This window comes from Salvelinus alpinus, chromosome 3 (genome assembly GCF_045679555.1).
Source record: "Salvelinus alpinus chromosome 3, SLU_Salpinus.1, whole genome shotgun sequence".
Classification (NCBI taxonomy): domain Eukaryota; kingdom Metazoa; phylum Chordata; class Actinopteri; order Salmoniformes; family Salmonidae; genus Salvelinus; species Salvelinus alpinus.
Window position 1 is genome coordinate 10,619,631 of NC_092088.1, and position 15,418 is coordinate 10,635,048.

The window sequence follows — 15,418 nt, forward strand, 5'->3', positions numbered from 1 at the left end:
GTCATTGAAAATAAGAATTTGTTCTTAATTGACTTGCCTAGTTAAATAAAGGTTCGATATTTCTATTTATGTTTTATGTCTCACTCACAGAGGACAGTTTTGATCCAACATGGCCACCGCCACAATTGAAACACACTTTTTCCCCTGAAACGACACAATATTTTGTCCCATGCCCTCCTGCACACTTCTCACACCTCGGAATCTCCCTCCTTTATACTGCTGCAACATGACAAATAAAATGAGCAGCTGAAACACTGTAGTGGGTTCGGAAACAAAAGCTCTCACGGGGTAACTTATGTACCCTAGCATGACATTATCCCACAAACACTCTACATCACAACTCAGAAGGACAGGCAGGGTTTCCTAAATTTCTCATTCTTCGCACCAAACGGCGTGCATTACAGACACCAGAGCTCCCCATCTTGGATCCATATTGATGATCACACAGAAATGGCTTGATATAGAGGAAAAACTATAGCTCACTACAGAATCTGACAGATCTGAATCACTAGCTAGGTTTCCATCCAGGTGGTGACAGATTCCACTGTGGTGACAGATTCCACTGTGGTGACAGATTCCACTATGGTGACAGATTTCACTATGGTGACAGATTCCACTATGGTGACAGATTTCACTGTGGTGACAGATTCCACTGTGGTGACAGATTTCACTGTGGTGACAGATTCCACTGTGGTGACAGATTCCACTGTGGTGACAGATTCCACTGTGGTGACAGATTTCACTGTGGTGACAGATTTCATTGCATAAAAACAATATGCACATTTTCCCACCAGGGACGTGTTTCCATTTAATTGACTTGTTGCGGATAAAAGGCTGTGTGTGATGATGCAGTGTACATACAAATAAATGTTGCAGTTAAATTCCCACCAAATAATAATGGGTTTATAATGGGTTTTCCATCGCATCTTCAACTCTACTGATGGTTTTCTCACAAAAAAATGTTGTGTTAAATAGCGAGTGTGCCCACTCTGATATTGGCACGTGCGCTCCAGCCAGCAGCTGGCAGATACAGTGCAGTTAGAGCCTACACAATGAGATTATTATGTATAAATGAGCGAGATTATTTTGTATTTGTCAAACGGCAGCCAAGCATCGATGATGATGTCACCAGAATATATATTTCTTGGAAAGGAGCATCAAGCTCATCACCGTGCACTTTCACCACCCTGTGAAGTTCATATTATTTCATCTGTAACCTCATGTACTGCATGCTTTTCCCAACGAGTCATAGTGGGAGGAACACACAACATGTTTACATCCATATGATGGTTATTTTGTCAATATTTGCGCATAAAAGCATTTCCACCGACATTTCTCGCCTAATTAATTTGACGGACATAAAAAAAAAATCCACCTTGTCTAGAGTATTTTGTTCTGTCGACATTTGGACACTACTGACAAATGTTTCGTTTCCATCAGGCCTGTCATGACATTTTTTTATCCGACGTACTTTACTCTCATAAGAAGGTTGGATGGAAAGCTGGTTAGTAAGTGGATGAGCATTACCCTTGATACACTCTGCATGCCCTGTGTGACGTGGATTTCCCCCTTACAAAAAAAAGATTGCAGTCAGAGTGCAGTATATCGGCATGTACACTGCAGTATAACTGTAGTCGAAGTGCAGTATATCTGCAGTATGTTGCAATTACTGCGTCCAAAATATCACAGTCGACTGCAGTTACTGCACTTTTACGGCAGTTTCAAAACTGCATTTCTTTTTGTAAGTCAATGAGTGTTACGGAACATGTTTTTGACACTGAGTAAATGTAGCTACAGCTAGAGTCACCCACCACCTAAACGTTTCTTCATCTCACATCTGAACTCCTGGTCCTGGAAGGGAGTAACTTCTTTCTTTGAATGAAAATTACATTTATATATTTATTTTTTTTTGACCCCCTTTTCTCCCCAATTTCGTGGTATCCAATTGTTAGTAATTACTATCTTGTCTCATCGCTACAACTCCCGTACGGGCTCGGGAGAGACGAAGGTCGAAAGCCATGCGTCCTCCGAAACACAACCCAACCAAGTGCACAGCGCGCCTCCAACCCGGAAGCCAGCCGCACCAATGTGTCAGAGGAAAACCCGGAAGCCAGCCGCACCAATGTGTCAGAGGAAAACCCGGAAGCCAGCCGCACCAATGTGTCAGAGGAAACACCGTGCACCTGGCTACCTTGGTTAGCACGCACTGCACCCGGCCCGCCACAGGAGTCGCTGGTGTGTGATGAGACAAGGATATCTATCCCTACCGGCCAAACCCTCCCTAACCCGGACGACGCAAGGCCAATTGTGCGTCGCCCCACAGACCACCCGGTCGGCTGCGACAGAGCCTGGGCGCGAACCCAGAGTCTCTGGTGGCACAGCTAGCGCTGCGATGCAGTGCCCTAGACCACTGCGCCACCCGGGAGGCCCCTGAAACTTATTAACTATAATTTTTGTTGAATAAAAAAGGGTCAAAGTTTGCTAGCATTATCGATTCGGTAGCTATGAACTAAGAAGATAATGAACAGACCGTAATGGAAGCAATATTCTTAATGGCTGAAACTGCAAATCAATGAAAGGAATAACAAAAAAACAAGTGTTTGATTATCTAATAGTGGATTGGATTATGCTGGTGCTACATTCTTTGTCCCCCTAGTATCACGAGATTACTTACCTTGTGCAAACTTGAAATATAGGTCATGTTTGACATATCTTGTTTGACCACTTCTCTTCGTCTTACCTTCAAAATATGTTTTGCTGAAACCATAGGAAAAGGACACAATTGTGTTTGACATTTCAAAACAACAAAGACTACTAGCGCCAGAACTTTGTCAGTCTAATAAATAAGCCCTTTGGGAAACGCTTCATACAAAACTCTTTGTAACAGTGGAAACTCTTCATACAAAACTCTTTGAAACAGTGGAAACTCTTCATACAAAACTCTTTGAAACAGTGGAAACGCTTCATACAAAACTCTTTGTAACAGTGGAAACTCTTCAGACAAAACTCTTTGTACCAGTGGAAACTCTTCATACAAAACTCTTTGTACCAGTGGAAACTATTCAGATAAAACGCTTTGTAACAGTGGAAACTCTTTATACAAACTCTTTGTACCAGTGGAAACTCTTTGTAATAGTGGAAACTCTTTGTAACAGTGGAAACTCTTAGGACAAACTCATTGTAACAGTGGAAACTCTTCATAGAAAACCCTTTGAAACAGTGGAAACTCTTCAGACAAAACGCTTTGTAACAGTGGAAACTCTTAGGACAAACTCCTTGTAACAGTGGAAACTCTTTGTAATAGTGGAAACTCTTTGTAACAGTGGAAACTCTTCAGACAAAACTCTTTGTACCAGTGGAAACTCTTAGGACAAACTCCTTGTAACAGTGGAAACTCTTCAGACAAAACTCTTTGTAACAGTGGAAACTCTTAGGACAAACTCTTTGTAACAGTGGAAACTCTTCATAGAAAACCCTTTGAAACAGTGGAAACTCTTCAGACAAAACTCTTTGTAACAGTAGAAACTCTTAGGACAAACTCTTTGTAACAGTGGAAACTCTTCATAGAAAACCCTTTGAAACAGTGGAAACTCTTCAGACAAAACTCTTTGTAACAGTGGAAACTCTTGATACAAAACTCTTTGTAACAGTGGAAACTCTTCATAGAAAACCCTTTGAAACAGTGGAAACTCTTCAGACAAAACTCTTTGTAACAGTGGAAACTCTTGATACAAAACTCTTTGTAACAGTGGAAACTCTTCAGACAAAACTCTTTGTAACAGTGGAAACCCTTCAGACAAAACTCTTTTATACAGTGTGCAGATTTTGCTGCGGAGAAGCATAATCATTAGATCATTTGTTTTGGTACTGTCCATATGCACAGTAGCTTGTTTTTGGTCACAGGTCCAGGAATGGCTGAAGAATTGCAATATTTACCGGGAACTAACCCTGCAGATAGCACTACTGGGTGATCTGAAAAGTCATAGTCAATCGATCAATAATATAATAATACTTTTAGCAAAACATTTTATTTTCAATTTACAATCTGCAGAAACAATGAGAATCGAACATTTCAGAACTTTTGTGAAACATCACAGTTGATAAATATATGGCAAATATAAATCCAATATGGATGGTGTTAAGAGATAGATGGGAGGGGTTGAATGGAGCTGAAGGGTTGGACTAATAACAACTAATAACAACAAGATAACTCATGTAAAACATACTGTGCCCGTAAAAACGTATATAGTTTAAGAACTTTTGTGAAAGAGCACAGTTTGAAAGATATGGTAAATAGAAATCAAACCGGATGGACATCAGAAACAGATGGGAGAGGTTGAGGGTAGAGGAAGGACAGGAGAAAAAACTAACAAAATATAACTATTATAAAGTAGACTTTGCCCAAAATGTATATATTGTATGTAAAAGCTGAAAATACAGGCCTAAGTGATGCTGTTCACTAGTTTGCTCCAATTTGGGGAGAGGTGGTAGGGTTGGAGGGTAAAAAAGGAAAATATTAGTTTTTTAAATATATGTATAAATATCTATTATATGTATGTATGTATATGTGTGTTATGTATGTGCGTGTGTATATGTATGTATGTATGTATGTATGTATGTATGTATGTATGTATGTATGTATGTATGTATGTATGTATGTATGTATGTATGTATGTATGTATGTATGTGTATGTACAGTACGTATGTATATATCATGACACAAGGCGAGACCCAGATGCAGACACAGGAGGCAGATGGTTGGAGTCTTACAATATTTATTAATCCAATTGGGTAAAGCAAGAGAATGGTCGTGGACAGGAAAAGGGTCAAAACCAGAGTCCAAAAAGGTACCGAAGGGCAGGCGGGATGATCAGGCAGGTGGGAAAATAGTCCAGAGTCAGGCAGGGGTCAAAACCAGAAAGACTATCAAAAAAGAATAGAAAAGAAGTATGGGAAAAAACACGCTGGTTGACTTGACTAAACATACAAGACGAACTGGCACAGAGAGACAGGAAACACAGGGATAAATACACTGGGAAAATAAGCGACACTTGGAGGGGGTGGAGACAATCACAGGGACAGGTGAAACAGATCAGGGCGTGACATGTACATATATACTGTATATGTATTTGCAAAAAAATATGAGGGGGATTGGAAGTGATGAAGACAATTAAATTGATGGAAACCACAATATATCTGCAAAATTAAAGCTGATCTGCCCCCTATAAAAAATTAAAATGTAAAAATAAAGTGTGCAGATTTATTTTGTTTACCATGCCTATTCCTTCCATTACATTTCTTTTTTCAGGTTCTTATAATGCACAAGACATTCAGCCACTCATTCAGAAAATGACTCTATTATCTATTAATGTTCCTTCTCTTTCAGTCCTCCATGACCACTATGACTAGGGGTTGAGGGCCATCAAGTCTGTCCTCGTGGTGTCTGGCTCTCTGTCATCCATGACCACTATGACTAGGGGTTGAGGGCCAACAAGTCTGACCTGCTGGTGTCTGGCTCTCTAAAACGGGGTGACCCAGATCAGCCGGAGGACCAGGTCCTGATGCGGGCTCTGAGAGACTTTCAGTGTTAATGGAGCTTGTCAGAGACCTCTGGACGTCGGCAGGAAGAGAGAGCTGGAGTTTGAGAAGCACGTCATGCAGTCTGTGCTGGTCCTCAAACTTTGTACTGAAGGTAAGTTATAGATACCAGTAGACCAGTGTGGGCTGTTTCAGACCTTAGAAAGTGTTGGTTAACTGTTATGTTATCATGTTAATGAATGAATGAATGAAGTAATGAATTAAACTACACATACAGTGGGGAGAACAAGTATTTGATACACTGCCGATTTTGCAGGTTTTCCTACTTACAAAGCATGTAGAGGTCTGTAATTTTTATCATAGGTACACTTCAACTGTGAGAGACGGAATCTAAAACAAAAATCCAGAAAATCACATTGTATGATTTTTAAATAATTAATTTGCATTTTATTGCATGACATAAGTATTTGATCACCTACCAACCAGTAAGAATTCCGGCTCTCACAGACCTGTTAGTTTTTCTTTAAGAAGCCCTCCTGTTCTCCACTCATTACCTGTATTAACTGCACCTGTTTGAACTCGTTACCTGTATAAAAGACACCTGTCCACACACTCAATCAAACAGATTCTAACCTCTCCACAATGACCAAGACCAGAGAGCTGTGTAAGGACATCAGGGATAAAATTGTAGACCTGCACAAGGCTGGGATGGGCTACAGGACAATAGGCAAGCAGCTTGGTGAGAAGGAAACAACTGTTGGCGCAATTATTAGAAAATGGAAGAAGTTCAAGATGACGGTCAATCACCCTCGGTCTGGGGCTCCATGCAAGATTTCACCTCGTGGGGCATCAATGATCATGAGGAAGGTGAGGGATCAGCCCTAGACTACACGGCAGGACCTGGTCAATGACATGAAGAGAGCTGGGACCACAGTCTCAAAGAAAACCATTAGTAACACACTACGCCGTCATGGATTAAAATCCTGCAGCGCACGCAAGGTCCCCCTGCTTAAGCCAGTGCATGTCCAGGCCTGTCTGAAGTTTGCCAATGACCATCTGGATGATCCAGAGGAGGAATGGGAGAAGGTCATGTGGTCTGATGAGACAAAAATAGAGCTTTTTGGTCTAACTCCACTCGCCGTGTTTGGAGGAAGAAGAAGTATGAGTACAACCCCAAGAACACCATCCCAACCGTGAAGCATGGAGGTGGAAACATCATTCTTTGGGGATGCTTTTCTGCAAAGGGGACAGGACGACTGCACCGTATTGAGGGGAGGATGGATGGGGCCATGTATCGCGAGATCTTGGCCAACAACCTCCTTCCCTCAGTAAGAGCATTGAAGATGGGTCGTGGCTGGGTCTTCCAGCATGACAACGACACGAAGCACACAGCCATGGCAACTAAGGAGTGGCTCCGTAAGAAGCATCTCAAGGTCCTGGAGTGGCCTAGCCAGTCTCCAGACCTGAACCCAATAGAAAATCTTTGGAGGGAGCTGAAAGTCCGTATTGCCCAGCGACAGCCCCGAAACCTGAAGGATCTGGAGAAGATCTGTAGGGAGGAGTGGGCCAAAATCCCTGCTGCAGTGTGTGCAAACCTAGTCAAGAACTACAGGAAACGTATGATCTCTGTAATTGCAAACAAAGGTTTCTGTACCAAATATTAAGTTCTGCTTTTCTGATGTATCAAATACTTATGTCATGCAATAAAATGCAAATTAATTACTTAAAAATCATACAATGTGATTTTCTGGATTTTTGTTTTAGATTCCGTCTCTCATAGTTGAAGTGTACTTATGATAAAAATTACAGACCTCTACATGCTTTGTAAGTAGGAAAACCTGCAAAATCGGCAGTGTATCAAATACTTGTTCTCCCCACTGTATAACAAGTGAACCAGGTCTAAACCCATTTTTATTTTACCTTTATTTAACTAGGCAAGTCAGTTAAGAACAAATTCTTATTTTCAATGACGGCCTAGGAACGGTGGGTTAACTGCCTTGTTCAGGGGCAGAATGACCGATTTTTACCTTGTCAGCTCAGGGGATTCAATCTTGCAACCTTACAGTTAACTAGTCCAACGCTCTAACCACTAGACTACCTGCCTAGAAAAACATCCAACAGGACACTGACAGTAGATGAGAGTAGGAACCCAGCTCCTAATACTGTAATATCCATCAAAACTGTTAGAGAAAAGAAACCACACTTCAAGATTGGTATTTAACATTATTATAACAACTATTTCAGCTCCAGCGTTTTTCTGCTACTGGTTCACTGTACTTTATCAGTGGTAAACACACATTAGTGTCAGAACAGTCTGGGTTGTGGATGAATCGGACAAATATACCAAACCTGTAATAGTGTCCCAGGTGGAAAGGTTCATTCTGCTCATTGTTGTCATTATGCTGCGTTTATACACGCACACGCACACACACACACACACGCACACACACACACACACACACACACACACACACACACACACACACACACACACACACACACACACACACGCACACGCACACGCACACGCACACGCACACGCACGCGCACGCGCACGCGCACGCGCACACACACACACACACACACACACACACACACACACACACACACACACACACACACACACACACACACACACACACACACACACACACACGAACACACACACACACACACACACGGACACTTACACACACACGGACACACTTGGTCTCATGTCAGAGGCAGAGGAAAGCAGAGCTAGGGGAAATGAGTGCAATCTGTAGCGGGTCAAATCGGCACGGTAACAAGATAATGACACTCCATCACACCGCTGTACCACGAGAGCAGCGCATAACCCTGCCACTGTCACAGACACCATACCGACATGGATATAAACAGGGAGGAATCTGGCTTATGAGACCACGGCAGGTCAATAATGATCCCCCTCTATCATCTGAACCAGACACTGTCTGCTTCTCAAACAGTTTCCCAAATTAACCTTTATTATAGTGCACCACTAGTCTGTTGGTCAGTTTATTGGAGTGAAAGGGGGACGTCCAGAGGTGAATGGGTTTCTCTGCCTTTTGCGTTAGCCTCTTGTAGCCTTAGCCTCTTGTAGCCTTAGCCTCTTGTAGCCTTAGCCTCTTGTAGCCTTAGCCTCTTGTAGCCTTAGCCTCTTGTAGCCTTAGCCTCTTGTAGCGTTAGCCTCTTGTAGCGTTAGCCTCTTGTAGCGTTAGCCTCTTGTAGCGTTAGCCTCTTGTAGCGTTAGCCTTTCGTAATCTTCCCCACACATCAAAGCAGTAATCATTGAGGGTCTTTCAGATGGAAACGCTATGCCGAGGTTGAATAGCTTGAGTCAATTGCATTGATTGAGCATGCCATCAGGGAGTGTCACAGTGAAAGGAAAGGATTCTCTCTCTCTCTCTCTCTCTCTCTCTCTCTCTCTCTCTCTCTCTCTCTCTCTCTCTCTCTCTCTCTCTCTCTCTCTCTCTCTCTTTTACAGTTTCAAGGATATTTATCACACTGTAAAGGGATCTGTGATTTTCTCAAGTTCCTCTCACATCCACCATTAAAGTTGTTAATATTATTTCACACAGTAATAATTGTGTATCAAAGTGTTGATGAAATTAATGAGGTAAATGTGATCATTTACATTACACAGATTAGCCGGTGTTAAAATGTCTGTGTTCTGTCCTCACTTTTTGCATTAAGCAGTAAATACTGCTCTTTCACTGAGTACTGAGCTATTCTGCTGCATTGCGGTGCACCCTATAGCAATTCATACATTCCCATGTCTCTCTCTCTCCATCTCTCTCAATTCCTCTCTATTTCCCTCTCTCCCGCCTTCCCTCCCTCCCTCCTTTCTTCCCTCCCTCATTCCCTCCCTCCCTTTCACTCCATTTCTCTCTATTTTCCTCCCTCCCTCCCTCCCTCCCTCGCTCCTCCCCCTCCCTCCCTCCTCCATCCCCCCTCCCTCCCTCGCTCCTCCCCCTCCATCCCTCCTCCCGGATCTAGGATTTGGGTGGCTGGAGTCTTAGAACATGTTTAGGGCCTTCCTCTGACACCGCCTGGTATAGAGGTCCTAGATGGCAGGGAGCTCGGCCCCAGTGGTATACTGGGCTTTTAAAGCAATACCCTCTGTAGCGCCTTGCAGTCAGATGCCAAGCAGTTGCCCTACCAAGCTATGATGCAGCCAGTCAAGAGGCTCTCAATGGTGCAGTTGTATAACTTTTTGAGGATCTGAGGGGGAAGAGGTGTTTTCCTTCCTTCTTCATGACTGTGTTGTTGTGTGTGGACCAAGTCAATTCATTAGTGATGTAGACATATAGGAACTTGATGCTACCAACCCGCTCACTACAGCCCCGTCGATGGGGGCATGCTTGGCCCTCCGTTTCCTGTAGTCCACGATCAGCTCCTATAGCTTGCAAGCGTTGAGGTTCTTGTCCTGGGACCACACTGCTAGGTAACTGAACTCCTCCCTATAGCCTGTCTCATCGTTGTCGGTGATCAGGCCTACCATCGTCTTGTCGTCAGCAAACTTAATGATGGTGTTGGAGTTGTGCATAGCCACGCAGTCGTGGGTGAACAGGGAGTACAGGAGGGGACTAAGCACACACCCCTGAGGGTCAGAGTGGTGGATGTGTTGTTGCCTACCCTCACCGCCTGTCAGGAAGTCCAGGATCCAGTTGCAGAGGGAGGTGTTTAGTGATAGGCTTGGAGGGCACTGGTGTTGAACGCTGAGCTGTAGTCAATGAACAGCCTTCTTACATACTGTAGGTGTTCCTCTTGTCCAGGTGGGAGAGGGCAGCGTGGAGTGCAATAGAGATTGTGTCATCAGGGTGTCTGGGGTGATGGTGTGGATGTGAGTCATGACCAGCCTTTCAAAGCATTTCATGGCTACAGATGTGAGTGCCAGATGGCGATAGTCATTTAGACTGGTTACCTTAGTGTTCCATAGGGACTATGGTTGTGAAACATGTTGGTATTACAGACTCAGTCAGGGACAAGTTGAAAATGTCAGTGAAGACACTTGCCGGCTGGTCAGCGCATGCTCCGAGTACGCGTCCTGCGACCTTGTGAATGTGACGTTTTAGGTCTTATTCACATCGGCTACAGAGAGCGAGATCACACAGTTGTCCGGAAGAGCTTGTGCTCTCATGCAAGGTTCAGTGTTGCTAGTCTCGAAGCAAGCATATAAGGCATTTAGCCAGTCTGGTAGGGTCATGTCACTGTGCAGCTCGCAGCTGGGTGTTCCTTTGTAATCCGCAATAGTTTCAAGCTCTGCCATATGCAACGAGCATCAGAGTCGGAATAGTAGGATTCAATCTTAGTCCGGTATTGACACTTTGCCTGTTAATGGCTCGTCTGAGGTCATAGCGGGATTTCTTATAAGCATCCGGATTAATGTCCCGCTCCTTGACAGCGGTAGCTTTAGCCTTTAGCTCAGTGCGGATGTTGCCTGTAATCCATGGCTTCTGATTGGGATATGTACGTACGGTCAACGTGTGGACGTTGTTGTTGATTTACTTAGCCGGTGAATAATGTGGTAAACTCCTCAAAGTTATTGGATGAATCCCGGAACATATTCCAGTCTGTGCAACAGTCCTGTAGCTTAGCATCCGCTCCATCACACCACTTCCATATTGGATGAATCCCGGAACATATTCCAGTCTGTGCTAGTGAAACAGTCCTGTAGCTTAGCATCCGCTCCATCACACCACTTCCATATTGGATGAATCCCGGAACATATTCCAGTCTGTGCTAGTGAAACAGTCCTGTAGCTTAGCATCCGCTCCATCACACCACTTCCATATTGAGTGAATCACTGGTACTTCCTGTTTGAGTTTTTGATTGTAAGCAACAATCAGGAGGATAGAGTTATGGTCAGATTTGCCAAAGGGAGGGAGAGCCTTGTATGTGTTTCTGTGTGTGTGAGGTAAGGTGATCTAGAGTTTTGTTGCTTCTAGTTGCACAGGTGACATGCTGGTAAAATGTTTTATTTGAGGTTGTGTATAGACAGCTACGATAAAAATATAAATGGAAACTCACTTGGTAAATAGCATGGTCCGTAGCTTATCAAGAGGTATTCTGACTCAGGCGAGCAAAAACTCGAGATTTCCTTAACATTAGAGATCACACACCAGCTGTTGTTAACAAAGAGACACACCTTTTTCAGGTTCCGTTGATAGGATAGTCTCAAACGGAGCTCTTCCTGTTTATTCTCTCGTGTCTGTACGTTCACCAGTAGAACAGAGGTCAGAGGCAGTTTATTTGATCGCCAACGTAGTCTCGTCAGGATGCCGGCTCTGCGCTGTCACTTCCTCTTTCGAGTCCCATGGTTTAGCACCTTGTCCGGAATAAGCGTAACGTCCAGAGCTGCCAACTCATTGAAGTAGAAATTGTTGTATAAATTGAGGTTAGTTATCGCGAAATCGAGGTTAGTCATCACCCAAAGAAATGGCTGCCATCTCCACATTGTGTCCACATTCAAAAGTTGCTTTTGATATTGATAAAAAATATATATATATAAACCTATTAGGGGGTGGTGCTCCAGGGTGTGGTGCTCCAGTGTGTGGTGATCCAGGATGTGGTGCTCCAGGGTGTGGTGCTCCAGGACGTGGTGCTCCAGGGTGTGGTGCTCCAGTGTGTGGTGATCCAGGATGTGGTGCTCCAGGGTGTGGTGCTCCAGGGTGTGGTGCTCCAGGACGTGGTGCTCCAGGGTGTGGTGCTCCAGGGTGTGGTGCTCCAGGGCGTGGTGCTCCAGGGTGTGGTGCTCCAGAGTGTGGTGCTCCAGGGGGTGGTGCTCCAGGGTGTGGTGCTCCAGTGTGTTGTGCTTCAGGGTGTGGTGCTCCAGGGGGTGGTGCTCCAGGGTGTGGCGCTCCAGAGTGTGGTGCTCCAGGGTGTGGTGCTCCAGGGTGTGGTGCTCCAGTGTGTTGTGCTTCAGGGTGTGGTGCTCCAGAGTGTGGTGCTCCAGGGTGTGGTGCTCCAGGGTGTGGTGCTCCAGGGTGTGGTGCTCCAGGGTGTGGTGCTCCAGGGGGTGGTGGTCCAGGGTGTGGTGCCTGGTCTTAAGAAGATCATTCCAGTCCCGGAGCAGAGTACGGTTCAGATACTGTGCCACCTGTTGGAGTGTCTGTTGACCCCGGAACGCCCCTCCAGACTGCCCTAAGGAACTCCACAGACTCTGTCTTTGTTTCTGTCTGGGCCTTCGGAGGGACAAAGTTCCAGGACCAGTATGGTTGAATGATTCATATGGTTGTGAGAATATGTGTCTAATCATTCAAACGTTTGGGACCCATAATTCTCACCTGGTTATAGAGAATAAGTGAGTCAAAGTGTAAAATAGATTGCTACATAAAAAATGGTATACTTTTATCACTGGTGTAAAAGCTATACTAAACCAAAATCTAAACGCAACATGTAAAGTGTTGGTCCCATGTTTCATGAGTTGAAATAAAAGATTCCAAAATGTTTCCATTTGCACAAAAAGCTTACTTCTCTAAAATGTTGTGCACACATTTGTTTACATCCCTGTTAGTGAGAATTTCTCCTTTGCCAAGATGAGCCATCCACCTGACAGGTGTGGCATATCAAGATGCTGATTAAACAACATGATCATTACACAAGTTCACCTTGTGCTGGGGACAATTAAAGGCCACTCTAAAATGTGCAGTTTTGTCACAGAGCACAATGGCACAGTTTTGAGGGAGTGTGCAATTGACTTGTTGACTGCAGGAAAGTCCACCAGAGCTGTTGCCAGAGAATTAGTTTGACTGAATTTGGCAGGTCGTCTAAACTGCCTCACATCCGCAGACCATGTGTAACCACGCCAGCCCAGGACCTCCACATCCGGTTTCTTCCCCTGTGGGATTGTCTGAGACCAACCACCCAGACAACTGATGAAACTGAGGAGTATTTCTGTCTGTAATAAAGCCATTTTGTGGGGAAAAACTCACTCTGATTGGCTGAGCCTGGCTCCCCAGTTAGTGGGCCTATGCCCTCCCAGGCCCACCCATGACTGTGCGCCCTGCCCAGTCGTGAAATCCATAGATTAGGGCCTAATGAATTTATTTAAATTGGCCGATTTTCCTTTATATGATCTGTAACTCAGTAAAATCGTTGAAATTGTTGCATGTTGCGTTTATATTTCTGTTCAGTATAATTCACTCTCCAACCCCTCAAAGCTTCAGAGGATGAGAATTGATTCACAGATATTTCAGTGAAGTATGGTGGTATTCGAGGACTCCAGATTACTCTCCAACTCTAAGCGTATTCCACTCACAGTCCTTAACACTTTTAGCCGGCTGAATTGTTAATTAATGAGGGGAGGGGGGGGGGCACTGTGACGAGCAACCCAGCCGTCTCCTTACAGTAACTACGTCCATCTAAGTTATGGGATAAAACAGTCTCTCTTGGTGTACCAATGTGCTACACTTTATTTCCCCATTTACACTGCATTTATATGCTAAGAAGGTTTATTGACTGTAGCGCAGAGCCTGCCCACCGTAGACAGCCTGAAGAGAAGAGGAAAGGAGACAGGGGAAATAACTGCACAGGTAAACTTCCTTTTACTGGGTGAAATGATAGATAGATGGATAGGAGTGTCTTTGTGTTTCATTTGATTGTGTTTTAATGTAAGCAGAAAGTGTGGGCGCATCTCAATAAACCATGACTTCATCTCCAATACTTATTTCCTTTGTCGTGTTCATATCAGTAGCAGAAACATGGAGAGAAAACCTCTTTAGACTATTGAAATTCACCCTATGTTTCTCTCTCCGTGTGTGTGTGTGCTACAGGGTAGGGAATGGTCTGCTACAGAGTAGGGAATGGTCTGCTACAGGGTTCATGCCGTCCCTGGGAGGGGTGCGTCACTTGAGTGGGTTGAGTTACTGACGTTATCTTCCTGTCTGGGTTGGCGCCCCCCCTTGGTTTGTGCTGTGGTGGAGATCTTTGTGGGCTATACTCGGCCTTGTCTCAAGATTGTAAGTTGGTGGTTGAAGATATCCCTCTAGTGGTGTGGGGGCTGTGCTTTGGCAAAGTGGGTGGGGTTATATCCTTCCTGTTTGGCCCTGTCCGGGGGTTTCTTCTGATGGGTCCACAGTGTCTCCTGACCCCTCCTGTCTCAGCCTCCAGTATTTATGCTGCAGTAGTTTATGTGTCGGGGGGCTAGGGTCAGTTGGTTATACCTGGAGTACTTCTCCTATCTTATCCAGTGTCCTGTGTGAATTTAAGTATGCTCTCTCTAATTCTCTCGTTCTCTCTTTCTTTCTCTCTCTCGGAGAACCTGAGCCCTAGGACCATACGTCACGGCAAACCGGGCATGATGACTCCTTCCTGTCCCCAGTCCGCCTGGCCTTGCTTCTATTCCAGTTTCAACTGTTCTGCCTGCGGTTATGGAACCCCTACCTGTCCCAGACCTGCTGTTTTCAACTCTTAATGATCGGCTATGAAAAGCCAACTGACATTTATTCCTGATTATTATTTGACCATGCTTGTCATTTATGAACATTTTGAAAATCTTGGCTCTCTCTAATTCTCTCCTTCTTTCTTTCTCTCTCTCGGAGGACCTGAGCCCTAGGACCATACGTCAGGACTGCCGGGCACGATGACTCCTTGCTGTCCCCAGTCCACCTGTCCTTGCTGCTATTCCAGTTTCAACTGTTCTGCCTGCGGTTATGGAACCGCCACCTGTCCCAGACCTGCTATTTTCAACTCTTAATGATCGGCTATGAAAAGCCAACTGAAAATTATTCATGATTATTATTTGACCATGCTTGTCACTTTATGAACATTTTGAACATCTTGGCATAGTTCTGTTATAATCTCCACCCGGCACAGCCAGAAGAGGACTGGCCACCCCTCATAGCCTGGTTCCTCTCTAGGTTTCTTCCTAGGTTTTGGC